Genomic DNA, 13066 nt, shown 5'->3' on the forward strand with positions numbered 1-13066 from the left:
AAGGAGACAATAACACACACACACAAACAATGGCCCTCTTTCAGTTTTCATCTTCCAAATAGCAAGGCTTTTGGTCAATGGGTCTATAGTAGAAGAAATTTACCTAAGATGCTACACAGTGAAACTGAACCCAAAACCATGTGGTCTTGAAGTAAACTTTTCGCCACACAGCTATACCACTCGTTCATATTGGAAAATTTATTTTTCACCTATGATGAGACTATAGTCTATCTAACTTGAGAGCTCACCAGATTAGTTAATGGTATGGCTCTTGAAGTTTGTGCTGTAGATCTTGAGATCACTTGCTTCTCAATATTCCAGGAGTCTTGATCTCTTCAGTTTTTTATTCTGAACCCAAAGCCACCATAGTGGTGTTGTATAACACACTCAATGAAATCACCACCTGTGATAGTGAAGTCATCGTCATTTGTTATTCAGGTAGTTTGCAGAATGGTCTCATAAAACCCATCATTCCATTCATTTACTTACCCAGAAACTTTGCCTATGGCCAATCAAAATTTGACAATTCTACCACTTACTCTGACTACCTCCATTATATTCTTTATCCAATTTTCTACTAACAGAATGCCAACACCACTTATCCAGCAGTTCTTACCCACCCAAAACAATTTATACACCTGTGTCTTTGCCTGAGGTGTCTGACTAAAGCTCTCCTCCATCATGACTCATGCACACAGCACATACCCACTCATCTCTAACTTTTCTATAGTCTCAAACCTACCTTCATAGTGCCACTGTTAAGAGTGGCTGCCCTAAAGTTTTACCTCTCATAGAAAAGTTTGTGTGTGTTTATCAGTCCCGCTTGGGTAAACTTGTGTCAGCTCTGTGCTTCTGAAAGAAGGTTTATGCAATTCTTTGTTCTTATCCATAGCTTAAAAGAGTAATGTGTGTCACCAAATGGTTTACTATTTTGTCCATCATTCATTGTCAAGCTGTTATAGATAATCATTAACAAGTTATTGCAAACAGTCATTAGCAGCTATTATTAATAGTCATTAAAAAGATTGGTAATAGAGAGTGGATCAGTAAGATCTAAAATGTACACACACACACACACACAAATTTATCATGTACTGTGAGAATTTGTTCTGGCACCCCATCACTACTATCTTTATCTTCTTCCAGCTACTCATCACAACCTTAATAATATGGAATAGTCTTGCTGTCCCTCTGTCATATTTTAACCTCCAAACAACTGGCATTGTTAATACTCTTAAATACTCACCCTCTCACTTAGTTATACCCCCCCCTTTTTTTTCCTGCTATTTAAATTTTTTTTTCCTTGTCATATAAGTTACTTGGCAACCTCACTACCGTCGATGGCAAGAAAAAAAAAAAACACCCGGTACACTCTGATTGGCGTTAGGGAGGACATCCAGCTGCAGAAACCATGCCTGGAACTCGATGGAGCCCTGCAGCTCTCCATATAATATCAAATCAACCAAACCATGCCAGCATGGAAAACAGGCGTTGAGTGATGATAATGATGTTGATATATATATATATATATATATATATATATAAACAATATGCGAGAAAGAAAATGAAATTTAAGAGAAAACTTTATTAATCACTGTGATTGTTCCGCCTATCATCCATCGGTCTCTGATTGTCTCGACCAATCGTCCATCGGGTCAGAATCTGTTCAAATAATTGTAGGGCATCTTACGGTGTATATGTGCCCCCCTCCGCTATCTCACACACGGACATAGTCTATGAGTGTATTATGCGCCCTCGGCTCCTGATGACGTTGTAGAAGTGCTGTCACAACATACGGTATGTTTTGGGCTGACCAAACTGATTTTTCCAGAGATAGAAACAGATAGAAAGAGAGAGAGAGAGAGAGAGAAAGGATGGGGAACGAACTGTTTCCCGCACAGGAGTGGTATTTCATTGGCTCCATAAAGATAATAGATCAAATCGACTTCGATTGGATTTGAACTCAATCTAATACTCTAGCAACTCCTCCAATTGGGCATGTGACAGATGCACATGCATACATATATATTTTTATGTATGCATGTGTGTGTGTATTATATATATATATATATGCATGCATGTATATATATATATATATGCATGCATGTGTGTATATATGTATATATATTTATATATATATATATATATATGTACATACACTATAGAAATGGTCGTATAGCAAAATATGTAAATACACATGTGTTGAATCTATATAATTATATACTCTTTATAAACTATGTGTATGAATATATATATATATATATATATATATATATATATATATATAAAGGCGCGCGCGCGGCTTATTCAAACACAACTCCCACTCAACAAAAATTTTATAAATTTGACTCTACTCTCGTATTGGGTCTCTCTTCATCAGGTAATATTCCGTTGTTTAAAACTTGCTTTGGAACATAATCTTAATAATTCAACAATCATACACACACACGTGTGTGCATTCAATTATATATATATATATATATATGTATATATATATATTATAAAAGGTATTTATTATAATATACCAATCTCTCCCTACCTTCTACTATATAATGTTAAACACTATTTGTACATGTGAATCAGTGCAGGTCTTTGCTGTTTTTTTTTTCCTAGATTCAAATCAGAAATCAACGTGTCCAGGTGTAGTAGTAGAGTAGTCTTTATTCACGATATACTTATATTTCAAGTAGACTCGTTATTTAAATGGGTTTGTATATATTTGTGTGCGTGTGTGTATTTGCATCGGTGTAAGCGACACAAACCTGTAATGTATGTAATGTAAGTACACCAGTGCTATTTTCATAGGTGTGCCTAAAATATACTTTTAAGTGTGTGTGTTATCAGTCTATCTGTGTACGTGTGTGTGATCGCCTGTTAGATAAGTGCTCCTAGTGTTCAGGGATCCGTACGTTATATATTTTTCCCCTCCCTTAGTTCCTTTTACATACCAGCATATGTGATAGGTAGAGCAAATCAATAACAAAAGGCAAAATCAAATACAAAAAAAAATTACAAAACTCTAAGGGGACATTCACAGTTAATATTATTAGTTTGACGCTCAAAGGAAAAAAAAGTTATAGTTGCCTAACTGACTCCTCCGAAAAAAAAAAAAAAAAAGAAGCAAAATAATAATAATAATCTAAGAGAACCTGAATATAATTTACATTTTCACTGAACTTCTTTCTTTTCGTGGGTAAAGACTGTTAAAAAAAAATGTATAAAGAAAAAAATGATAAACGACTTCACACAAGAAACACGAACAGCAGATAATTACATACACACACACACGCATGTATATATATAATATATATATATATATATATATATACAAACACATACATACGTTCGCGCGCACGCACACACCACACACCAACACACACTCATTCAGATAATCACGCTAGATGCAATTATGACTGTTTTCACTGCTAACCTAAATCTACCCTGTTGGCTCTGCTTACTTTTCACGTTAAGTTTTCAGGTATTTATTCATACATACACCCACACACTAACACACACACACGTGCATATATATGTAACATATATATATATATACACACACATATATATATATATATATACATACATACATATTGTAGTTGCCTGTAATAGATATAACGTGATTTTATGTGTCAACAATTAATAGTTATCTGATATAATCTGGAAAAAGAAAAGGGGGAAAAAAAAAATCTTAGCGGGAAATTAATATTGACAATTGAAGAAGATTTAAAATATCTGTGTGTGTTACTTATTTGTTTTATGTTCTGCATATAGATTTAAGGCAGTTACTGAAAAAAAAAAAAAAAAAAAAAAAAAATCTTCCACATGCGTCAGGTTTCATCTGGTAGGAATGTCATTCATATAGAAAATGTTTCGCTTCTTTGGTTGCTTATACAGGAAGGAAAAAATAAACCTAAACAGCAAGCTCGGTGTGTTTTTCATTATTGGTTTTCCTACTTTTCAGTGTGTATATATATATATATATAATATATATATATATATATATAATATATATATATATATATATATTCTTTTTCTATTAGCAGTTATCGTGCTAGATCAATTAGTAAGTTTTTATTGATTAATGTTTTATAATAACTGTTGCTTTCTTTATTAAAAAGAAAAGAAAAAAACCGTCATCTACCTACTTATTTCTTTAACAGTCCGCTTTTAGAAGATTCATACAATTACATTTAATTTGTTTTGCATTACAAGTATATTTAGTTCTTCTAAGAAAATAACTTTAGTTCCTTATAAATTAACTCGTCTGTATTGTTTGTTTGTTAATAATAATAAATTCTGCTGTAGGCACAAGCCCTGAAAATTTGGAGCTTGGGAATAGACGAGTTGATTATATTGATTCTCAGTTCCCAACTGCTACTTATTTAATCGGCCGCCAAAAGGAAGAAAAGCAAAGTCAACCTTAATAATAATTGTTTGTAATTTGGGCAAGAGGCCAGCACTTTTGAGGGGGAAGGGTTATTCGATACCATTTACCTCAGTACTTGACTGATATTTTGTTAATTTTATCGACCCCCCGAAAAAAATGAAAGAGGGTTAAGTTGATCTCGGCGGGATTTGAACTCAAAATGTAAAGAGCCAGAATAAATGTCAAGGCCCCGCTCCGATGGCTTAACGAATTTGCCAGCTCGCCGCCTTCTATATATTTCTACTTAGGATTCAAGACCAACAAATTCGCGGGGAGAAGTTAGTTGATACCAGGGACCTTAGTACATAATTAGTACTTACTTAATCGGCTTTGTAGGATAAAAAAAACAAAGATGACTTCGGCGAGATTTGAACTCAGAACATAAACGGCTCAGAATAAATAACGGAAAGCACTTTTTCCAACGCTCTAACGATTTTGGCAGTTCACCGCTTTTAAATTGCTTCTAATTTAGACATAAAGCCAGCAATTTTGAGCTAATGTTTTAGTCGCGACTCCAGTATCTGACTGGGACTTTTATTTAATCGAGACCAAAACGATGAAAAGTCGAACTTAGAGAACAATAACAATAATAATAATATCGGTGGTTGTGTCATTTTGAGAGTTTTGTTTTTTAATAACTGATTAAAAATATGTTAAAAGAAAAAATAACTTGAGAATCGATCGGGTTTATGTCGAAATAACTCAACCTTACCTATTATTATTATTATTATTATTATTAATTCAAATGCTGCCGAGGTCACTTTGCCTTTCATCCTTTTGGGGTCGATAAAATAAGTACCAAATACTGAGATCGATATAATCGACGTACCCCGCTCCCACTAAATTCCAGGGCCTTGTCGCCTCTAGTAGAAACGCTTATTCTAATTGAAAATGAACATTTAAACACTGAATTATGCGATAAAGTAGTAAAATGTTTGGGTAGACCTACACAAATATGCTCCCCACCACCTACTTTCTTACATAGGTTTCCGTAAAAATGAATATTTTCTAATGAAATTTTCAACCAATACTCTTCAGATGGGGGTACATTCTGATCATATCGGAAATTGTTGTGAAAAATTTTTTCCCGTAAGTGGGGAGGGAGAAGGGTTTCGGAAAATTCATACAAGTCAGTTTTGTTTCCTCATAACTTTAAGATAAATGTATATTTTTTTTGAGTGAAATTTTTCAAGAAATATTTTCAGTGGCGCAGGAGTGGTAAGTAGCCTGTCTACCAACCACATGGTTCCGGGTTCAGTCCCACTGCGTGGCACACTGGGCAAGTGTCTTCTAGTATAGCCTCGGGCCGACCAATGCCTTGTGAGTGGATTTGGTAGACGGAAACTGAAAGAAGCCCGTCGTATATATGTATGTATATATATGTATGTGTGTGTGTGTTTGTCCCCCTAGCATTGCTTGACAACTGATGCTGGTGTGTTTACGTCCCCGTCACTTAGCGGTTCGGCAAAAGAGACTGATAGAATAAGTACTGGACTTACAAAGAATAAGTCCCGGGGTCGAGTTGCTCGATTAAAAGCGGTGCTCCAGCATGGCCGCAGTCAAATGACTGAAACAAGTAAAAGAGTGTGTGTGTAGATTACAACTATATCGGAATTTAATATGAAAGATAAAACACACACACACTTCACATAACTACAAAATGAAATATGAAATTTCGAAAAAAAAAGTGTGTTCATTTTTCTGAAAATTATAGGGAAACAAAGCGGATTTTGGGGAATTTTCTGAAACTTCTCTCCCCACTCAAGGAAAAATGTTTTTATTACAAATTCAGGTATAATTTGTTGAAAATATCCATTTCTATGGCAGTTATGAAGAAACAAAGTCGCAGTAGGGTGGGGGCATACTTGTGTAGGTATGTCGAATGTTTCTATTTAAGAAGCAGGAGGAACCAAGGCAGTTCTGTGGTTGAGCTGACGAATTAATTTAATATAATATGACATAATTTAATATAATATACAAACACACACACACACACACACAAACATACAACATCACACCAGAGAGAAGTTCTTTTGAACCCAACCTTAATTTCATTTCCATTGTACCCGCTCCCCATTGCCACTCGTACTCATATCTCTATCTATCCATCTCCCTCCTTTCTTTCTCATACACACATATTTATTTACACCTGCATTGCATGTGTGTGTATATGTATGTATGTATGTATATGTGTGTATATATGTATGTGTGCGTGTGTATATATATATATACATACCCTCATATAATATTGTGTTCTGGGCCATCCGTATATTGAGTTCTACACCAGGTTATTAGTCTTGCTATGCCAAAGTGAAAGGAGTGACCATAGGCAGAGGAGTGGCTGTGTGGTAAGAAGCTTGCTTCCCAACCACATGGTTCTGGGTTCAGTCCCACTGCATGGCACCTTTGGAAAATGTCTTCTACTATAGCCTCAGGCCGGCCAAAGCCTTGTGAGTTAGATTTGGTAGATGGAAACTGAAAGAAGCCCATTGTATATATATGTGTGTGACTGTTTGTTGCCCCGCCATCACTTGACAACTGATGTTAGTGTGTTTATGCCCCTGTAATTTAGTGGTCCAGCAAAATTGGCCAATACAATAAGTACTAGGCTTACAAAGAATAAGTCCTGGGGGTCGATTTGTTCGACTAAAGACGGTGCTCTAGCATGGCCACTGTCAAATGATTGAAACAAGTAAAAGAATAAAAAAAAGAAATGAAAAAGAGAATATATATATATTTGTGTGTGTGTATAGAGAGAGTTAAAGCATTGGTGTAACCATAATCTAGTGATCTGATGAGCTAGCTTTCTTTATCTGCATTGATTTGTAAATATACAATTGTATCATATAATGCATAGCATTTTTAAATAATTTATTATTCACTGAAATTATCACATGAAGAAGGCTGTGAAACAGCTGTAATCTATGTGTGAAGATATGTGCATGTATATATGTATGTATGTATAAATATATTTGTGTGTGTGTATATGGCATCAGAAAGGACATCCAGCTATAGAAAACAAATCAAATCAGACTGGAACCTGATGCAGCTCTCTAGCTTGCTAGCTCTTGTGAAACCATCCAACCCTTGCCAGCATGGAAAATGGATTTTATAGGATGATGATATATATATATCAGTCCACCTGTGCATACCTTCCTTCTTGTGACACTTGTGAAGACCTGTTGAGGCAAGTGAAAATCAAATCAAAACAAATCAAAATAGATGAACATCAATGGAATTTGTATCTTTCTGGTACCAGTGCCGGTGGCACACAAGAAAATCATCCGAACGTGGCCGTAGCCAGTACCGCATAGACTGGCCTCCGTGCTTTGGGGACGTAACAAACACCATCCGATCGTGGCCGTCCGCCAGCCTCATCTGGCACCTGTGTCGGTGGCACATAAAAACACCATCCGAGCGTGGCCGTCTGCCAGCCTCGTCTGGCACCTGTGTCGGTGGCACATAAAAACACCATCCGAGCGTGGCCGTTCGCCAGCCTCGTCTGGCACCTGTGTCGGTGGCACATAAAATCACCCACTACACTCTCGGAGTGGTTGGCGTTAGGAAGGGCATCCAGCTGTAGAAACACTGCCAGATCTGACTGGCCTGGTGCAGCCTTCGGGCTCCCCAGACCCCAGTTGAACCGTCCAACCCATGCTAGCATGGAAAACGGACGCTAAATGATGATGATGATGATGATGATATATATATAATCCATAAAAAGAGTACAGTGAACTTGACATAAACATATATATTTGTGTGTGTGTCTGTGTGTACACGTATGTACAAACATATATATGTTTATGGTATATATATATGTTTATAGTATATATAGTATAAAGAATTGATATTGAGAAATATTTGAAATCTGGACTGTGAATGTGTTTATTTTGTATTTTTCTAGGAATATACCATAGAAACAGGAAATTACTGAGAGATTTGTGGCATCTTAACTCCTCCATCTCTCTGGACAATGGCCTTCACATAACGGTAATATTGTTTTTATTTTTCAGTTTTGTTTCTGTTTTTTTTTTATTATTATTGCTTTTCCTTGAAAATTCATTTTCCCTAATATAAGCATTCTTAACACTGTGATGTGGAGTTTGCTCAAATTTGCTAACTCTCGATTCTCCATTCCATCTCTTATATTCAACAGGCATCTACCATCATCTCTATCTTTTATGTCAATGGGGTTCTTTCTTGTTGAGGTCCATTGTCGTGTATTTATCCACTTATCCGAGAATGTTTTTGTAGATCAACCTGTGTAATTTCATCCACGTTGAAGTAATCACATTTCATTACCAATTATTGTGTTGCAGATTATTGATTGACAACAGAATTGGTAGAGCATCAGAATTATAATAAATTAACTGTCCCAGAATCCTTGTTAATGAATTGCGTGTTTTATGAACACATATTCATCACAAAGGAGAAGCTATCTTCTTGAGTCAAAACACAATGGTGATTAGCATACCCCCATTTTAATCTGTGTATTAAGACTAAATATACAAGTTGTCACTGAATATCTTGCACTGTTTGCTTACAGACCTTTTAAATTCAGAGTTGAAATTCTTCAGAGTTCAAATTTTGTCTTTGTTCCTGCCAGGATTGATAAAATAATTAACTATCAGTTACTGGATGAAGGGTCACCTGAATGATTATACCCCTTCCCTCCTAAATTTGTGGTTTTGTGTCAAATTTAAAATCAGTAGAGCATCCAACAAAATGTTTTGAGGTATTTGTTCTAGTTCTTGACATTCTGCTGAAGTCAACTTTGCCTTTTCTTCTGGGGTCAATACAATAAAATAAAATACCAGTCATATACTGGGGCCAATGTAATCAACTAATCCCTTCTGGTAGTGTACTGGCAGAATTGGTAGTGTGTTGGGAAAATGCTTTGCAATAATCATTTGGGTCTTTGTTCTGAGTTAAAATCCTGTTGTGGTCAACTTCGTCTTCCCTCCCTCTAGGGTTCAGTAAAATAAGGTGCTAGTCTCTTGAGGTGGATTTGACTTAATCCCTTCCCCCAAATTTCAAGCCTTGTGCCTACAGTAGAAAGGATTATCATCATTATTATTATTATTATGGTGGTGATCTGACAGAATTGTTAGTTCATCAGACAAAATGGTTTGCAGAATTTCTTCTGGCTTTACATTCCAAATTCAAATTTTGTTAGGGTTGACTTTGCTTTTTATTCTTTCAGGGTTGACAAAATAAGTACCAGTTGTGCTATGGTTTTATTTAATTGACTAACCCTTCCCCTAAAATTTCAGACCTTGTGCCGATTGTATTTGATGGTGTGCTGGCAGAATTGTTAGCATGCCAGACATAATACTTAGTGGCATTTCTTCTAGCTCTGTGTTTTGAGTTCAGACTCTGGCAAGGTCGACTTTACCGTTATTATAATGATTGATTTGGAAATTATTGCAGCATTGGAAAAAAAAAGTTTTTGTGGATTTTTATCTTTGTCCCTTTATGTTCTGAACTCAGCTTTACATTTCACCCTTACTGTCAATAAAATGAAGTGGCAGTTCCAGTATCAAAGTTGACAGTTCTATTTGCTCCTTGTACCCCTATCTACACAAAATATGCTACCATGTACCAGTTTAAAAATATTGTTTCACAATATTGTTAAAAGCAATCCAAATTTTTTACACACACTCACTCATATATAGTTATCTAAAAATCCAGGAATCAAGGAAAAAAGGAACTCATTAACATTTTATTATACTTAATAAAATGTAGTGTTATACTTGCAGATCAACCGTTTTACCAATTGGTTTCATACCAGGAATTGAGAAAAGCTCAGCAACCATCAGAAAAAGGTGAAAGGAAATTGCATGGTATGGGATTTTTGTTACCAGGAGTCTGAAAAGTATTTCAGTTTTTTTTTTCTGATGATTGCCAGGATTTTTCTCAACTCTTGGTATGAAGCCAATTGGTGAATTGGCAGTTATAGAAATATATATTGTATTTTATTATTAATATACATATGTGTATATATAAACACATACAGGATTTAAAAGCAAGTTACTGTAAGTTTTATGCCTTTGAAATTACATTTGTCAGATGAGATTGGATAGTGTTCCATGCCATGTATTTTCAGGCAATTGTTCATGCTCAAAATACACAAGCTCGTCCAAAAATTGTATTTGTCAGGAGGCATGAAACTTACAGTAGCTTGCATTTAAATCGTGCATAATTAGCCCTTTCACATTCAGATTATTCTGTCAAATGTAATGCTCATTTATTCACATTGTTTTCAATTAATCATGTATTATCTTGTAGCTTTCAGATTTTTATGATGTGATTGTTTAATTTTTTGACTGATATTGTAGGGTAGGTGTGGGGGGCTGGATCTGGTTGGTTTGAGCATAAAGCATGCAGAACATTTGGGCCTGATGTGCCCAGTTTAGATGTAAAGGGTTAAATAATATCTCTCACTGGATGGAATCCTTTTTCATCGATCCCACCAGTACACTGTATATATGCTTCTTTTTACTCTAAAACTATGTAGTAAAGATGTCAGTCTAGATGTCTTGTTTGGTACATATTCTTAAGCATTCATTTGACTAAAAATTCAAGGTGGGTACCCAGTATGGCCGCAGTCTATATATATATATATATATATACACACACATATGTATATATACATATGTATATATATGTGTGTGCATTTATATATATATTTCAATGGGGTGTGTATGACAATTTCAAAGAAGCTGTGTCCAGCCATTGGAAATAACCTGCTGCTTGTTCCCCGCCTCCTCTTTAAGTATCACAGTTATCATTTTGTCCTCTATAATAGATTCAGCATGATATTGAGTAGGTTACTGTCGTAGCTACAAATTACCATAAAATTCATGCATTCCAAGGAATTTATTTTGTATCTTAGAAGCAATGCCAATTTCAGGTAGGTGTGCAGGTCAGCATCATGGGTTTATCAATTTATATTTAAATCAAGTGCTGCTACTGTTATATCAATCATCATTGTCATTGTCACCTTTGTCATCATCATCATCAGCTGTTTGTTTTATAAGCATATCATCTAAATTTTACCTGATTGGGAAAACAAGATTTTGCTTTGATGATTTTATATGTCAATATTGCCAGTGTTTACATTTGTTTTGATGTGATGTGATGACATGTGTCATCCCCTCCTTTATATACTCCACCCCCCCCCGTCTACCCTCTGACCTATGATGGATGACCTCATGTGGCAGGGAACAGTGTGTGTGTGTAAGTAAGGGAAGGTGGAGTTCAAGGTATATTTCACATCTACCACTTTGTTAACCACTTTAGTACCATTCTTTGAGATGCATCATCACACAGTGAACCAGTTTGTGCTAAAATACTTTTTCTTCTGGACGCCCACATATAATCACCAACGTTGCTGCTGTTAAAAACGAAAATGAGTTGATTAATTTATCTTTATTGTCATCACCACCACCACCACCACCACCATCTTCATCATCATCATCATCATCACCACCACCACCACCACCATCATCATCATCATATGTATATATATTTGAGGCTCTGATGAAGCTATAAGGTGTTACTCAGGCACTCAACTATGAGTCCACTGCATCTTATAGTAGAAACAAAGATAATTGTTTGTGCTTTTGTCATTTTATTTTCTTATTAACATAAACATGCATATCTGTCTGTCTGTCTGTCCATCTATCTATCTATCTATCTCTATATTTATCTATATCTATCTACCTATCTATCTATATCTATCTCTATATCTATCTCTATCTATCTATCTATCTATCTATCTATCTTATGTGTGTGTGTGTGTGTGTATATATATATTGAGAGAGAGAGAGAGAAATAGATAGACACACACAAACACGTATGTAGCAGGACGATATTACATACACCATGTCCAATACATGTATTGCCCCCAAACTGCACTATTGGCCTTCACAGTTAGTTTTGAAGACTTTTATAATAGTATTTGAACTAGATTTGACTGCTGTTTTATGCAGATCAAACGTCCATGTAGAGTACCCTTGCTTATGCCTCATTGTTCGGTTGATAACTTATATACGATGAGGACTGCTCAAATAGAGCTGACCTATGGAGTGGGATCTACACAGCATACCACCAACACCATCATCTCTGCTTCTTTAGTTAAGTGTGTACATCTCATAGTATGGGCTATATGAAATGTGTATGTGTGCTTGTGTATGATTACTTATATATACTCATAGTATAATTTCTGTGTGTGTCTGCATGGAATTTTGTGTGTATGTATGTGTGTGACTGTTACATAAGTTCCACTGTTTTAAATTCTCCATCGTTAATGAGTGCTAATTTCCTGTTTAGAAAAATGATGAAATAAGCTGATATTTTATATTACTACAATTAATATGTTTACACTGGATCACTGGTTTTCTCATTCACATCTGTACTCAGAATATTTTTTTCATGTTTTTATTGTATTACTTATTCTCTACTGTAATTATTATGCTGCTCCAGCATGGGCAAATTTCTAATCGATTGAAATATCTAAACAGCTTATTATTATTACCATTATTATTAATAAGGCGGTGAGCTGGCAGAATCATTAGCATGCTGGGCAAAATGCTTTGCAGCATCTTCTTTACTCTTTTACTTGTTTCAGTCATTTGA

The 13066-nt window shown here is 35.4% G+C and overlaps 1 protein-coding gene across 4 annotated transcripts in view; it reads left to right on the forward strand.

Moving 5' to 3' along the window:
• Positions 1 to 2342: 2342 nt before the first annotated feature.
• Positions 2343 to 13066, forward strand: part of LOC115222632 (protein sprouty homolog 2-like) — a 165324-nt gene continuing 154600 nt past the window's right edge. For 2 of the 4 annotated variants that reach the window (XM_029792945.2, XM_036511547.1), the window contains exons 1-2: positions 3487 to 3926; positions 8331 to 8416. The gene's annotated coding sequence lies outside the window, so the exon portion shown is untranslated. The other 2 variants (XM_036511545.1, XM_036511546.1) reach the window with 2 other exon arrangements.

This window comes from Octopus sinensis, linkage group LG20, assembly GCF_006345805.1.
Source record: "Octopus sinensis linkage group LG20, ASM634580v1, whole genome shotgun sequence".
Lineage (NCBI taxonomy): Eukaryota > Metazoa > Mollusca > Cephalopoda > Octopoda > Octopodidae > Octopus > Octopus sinensis.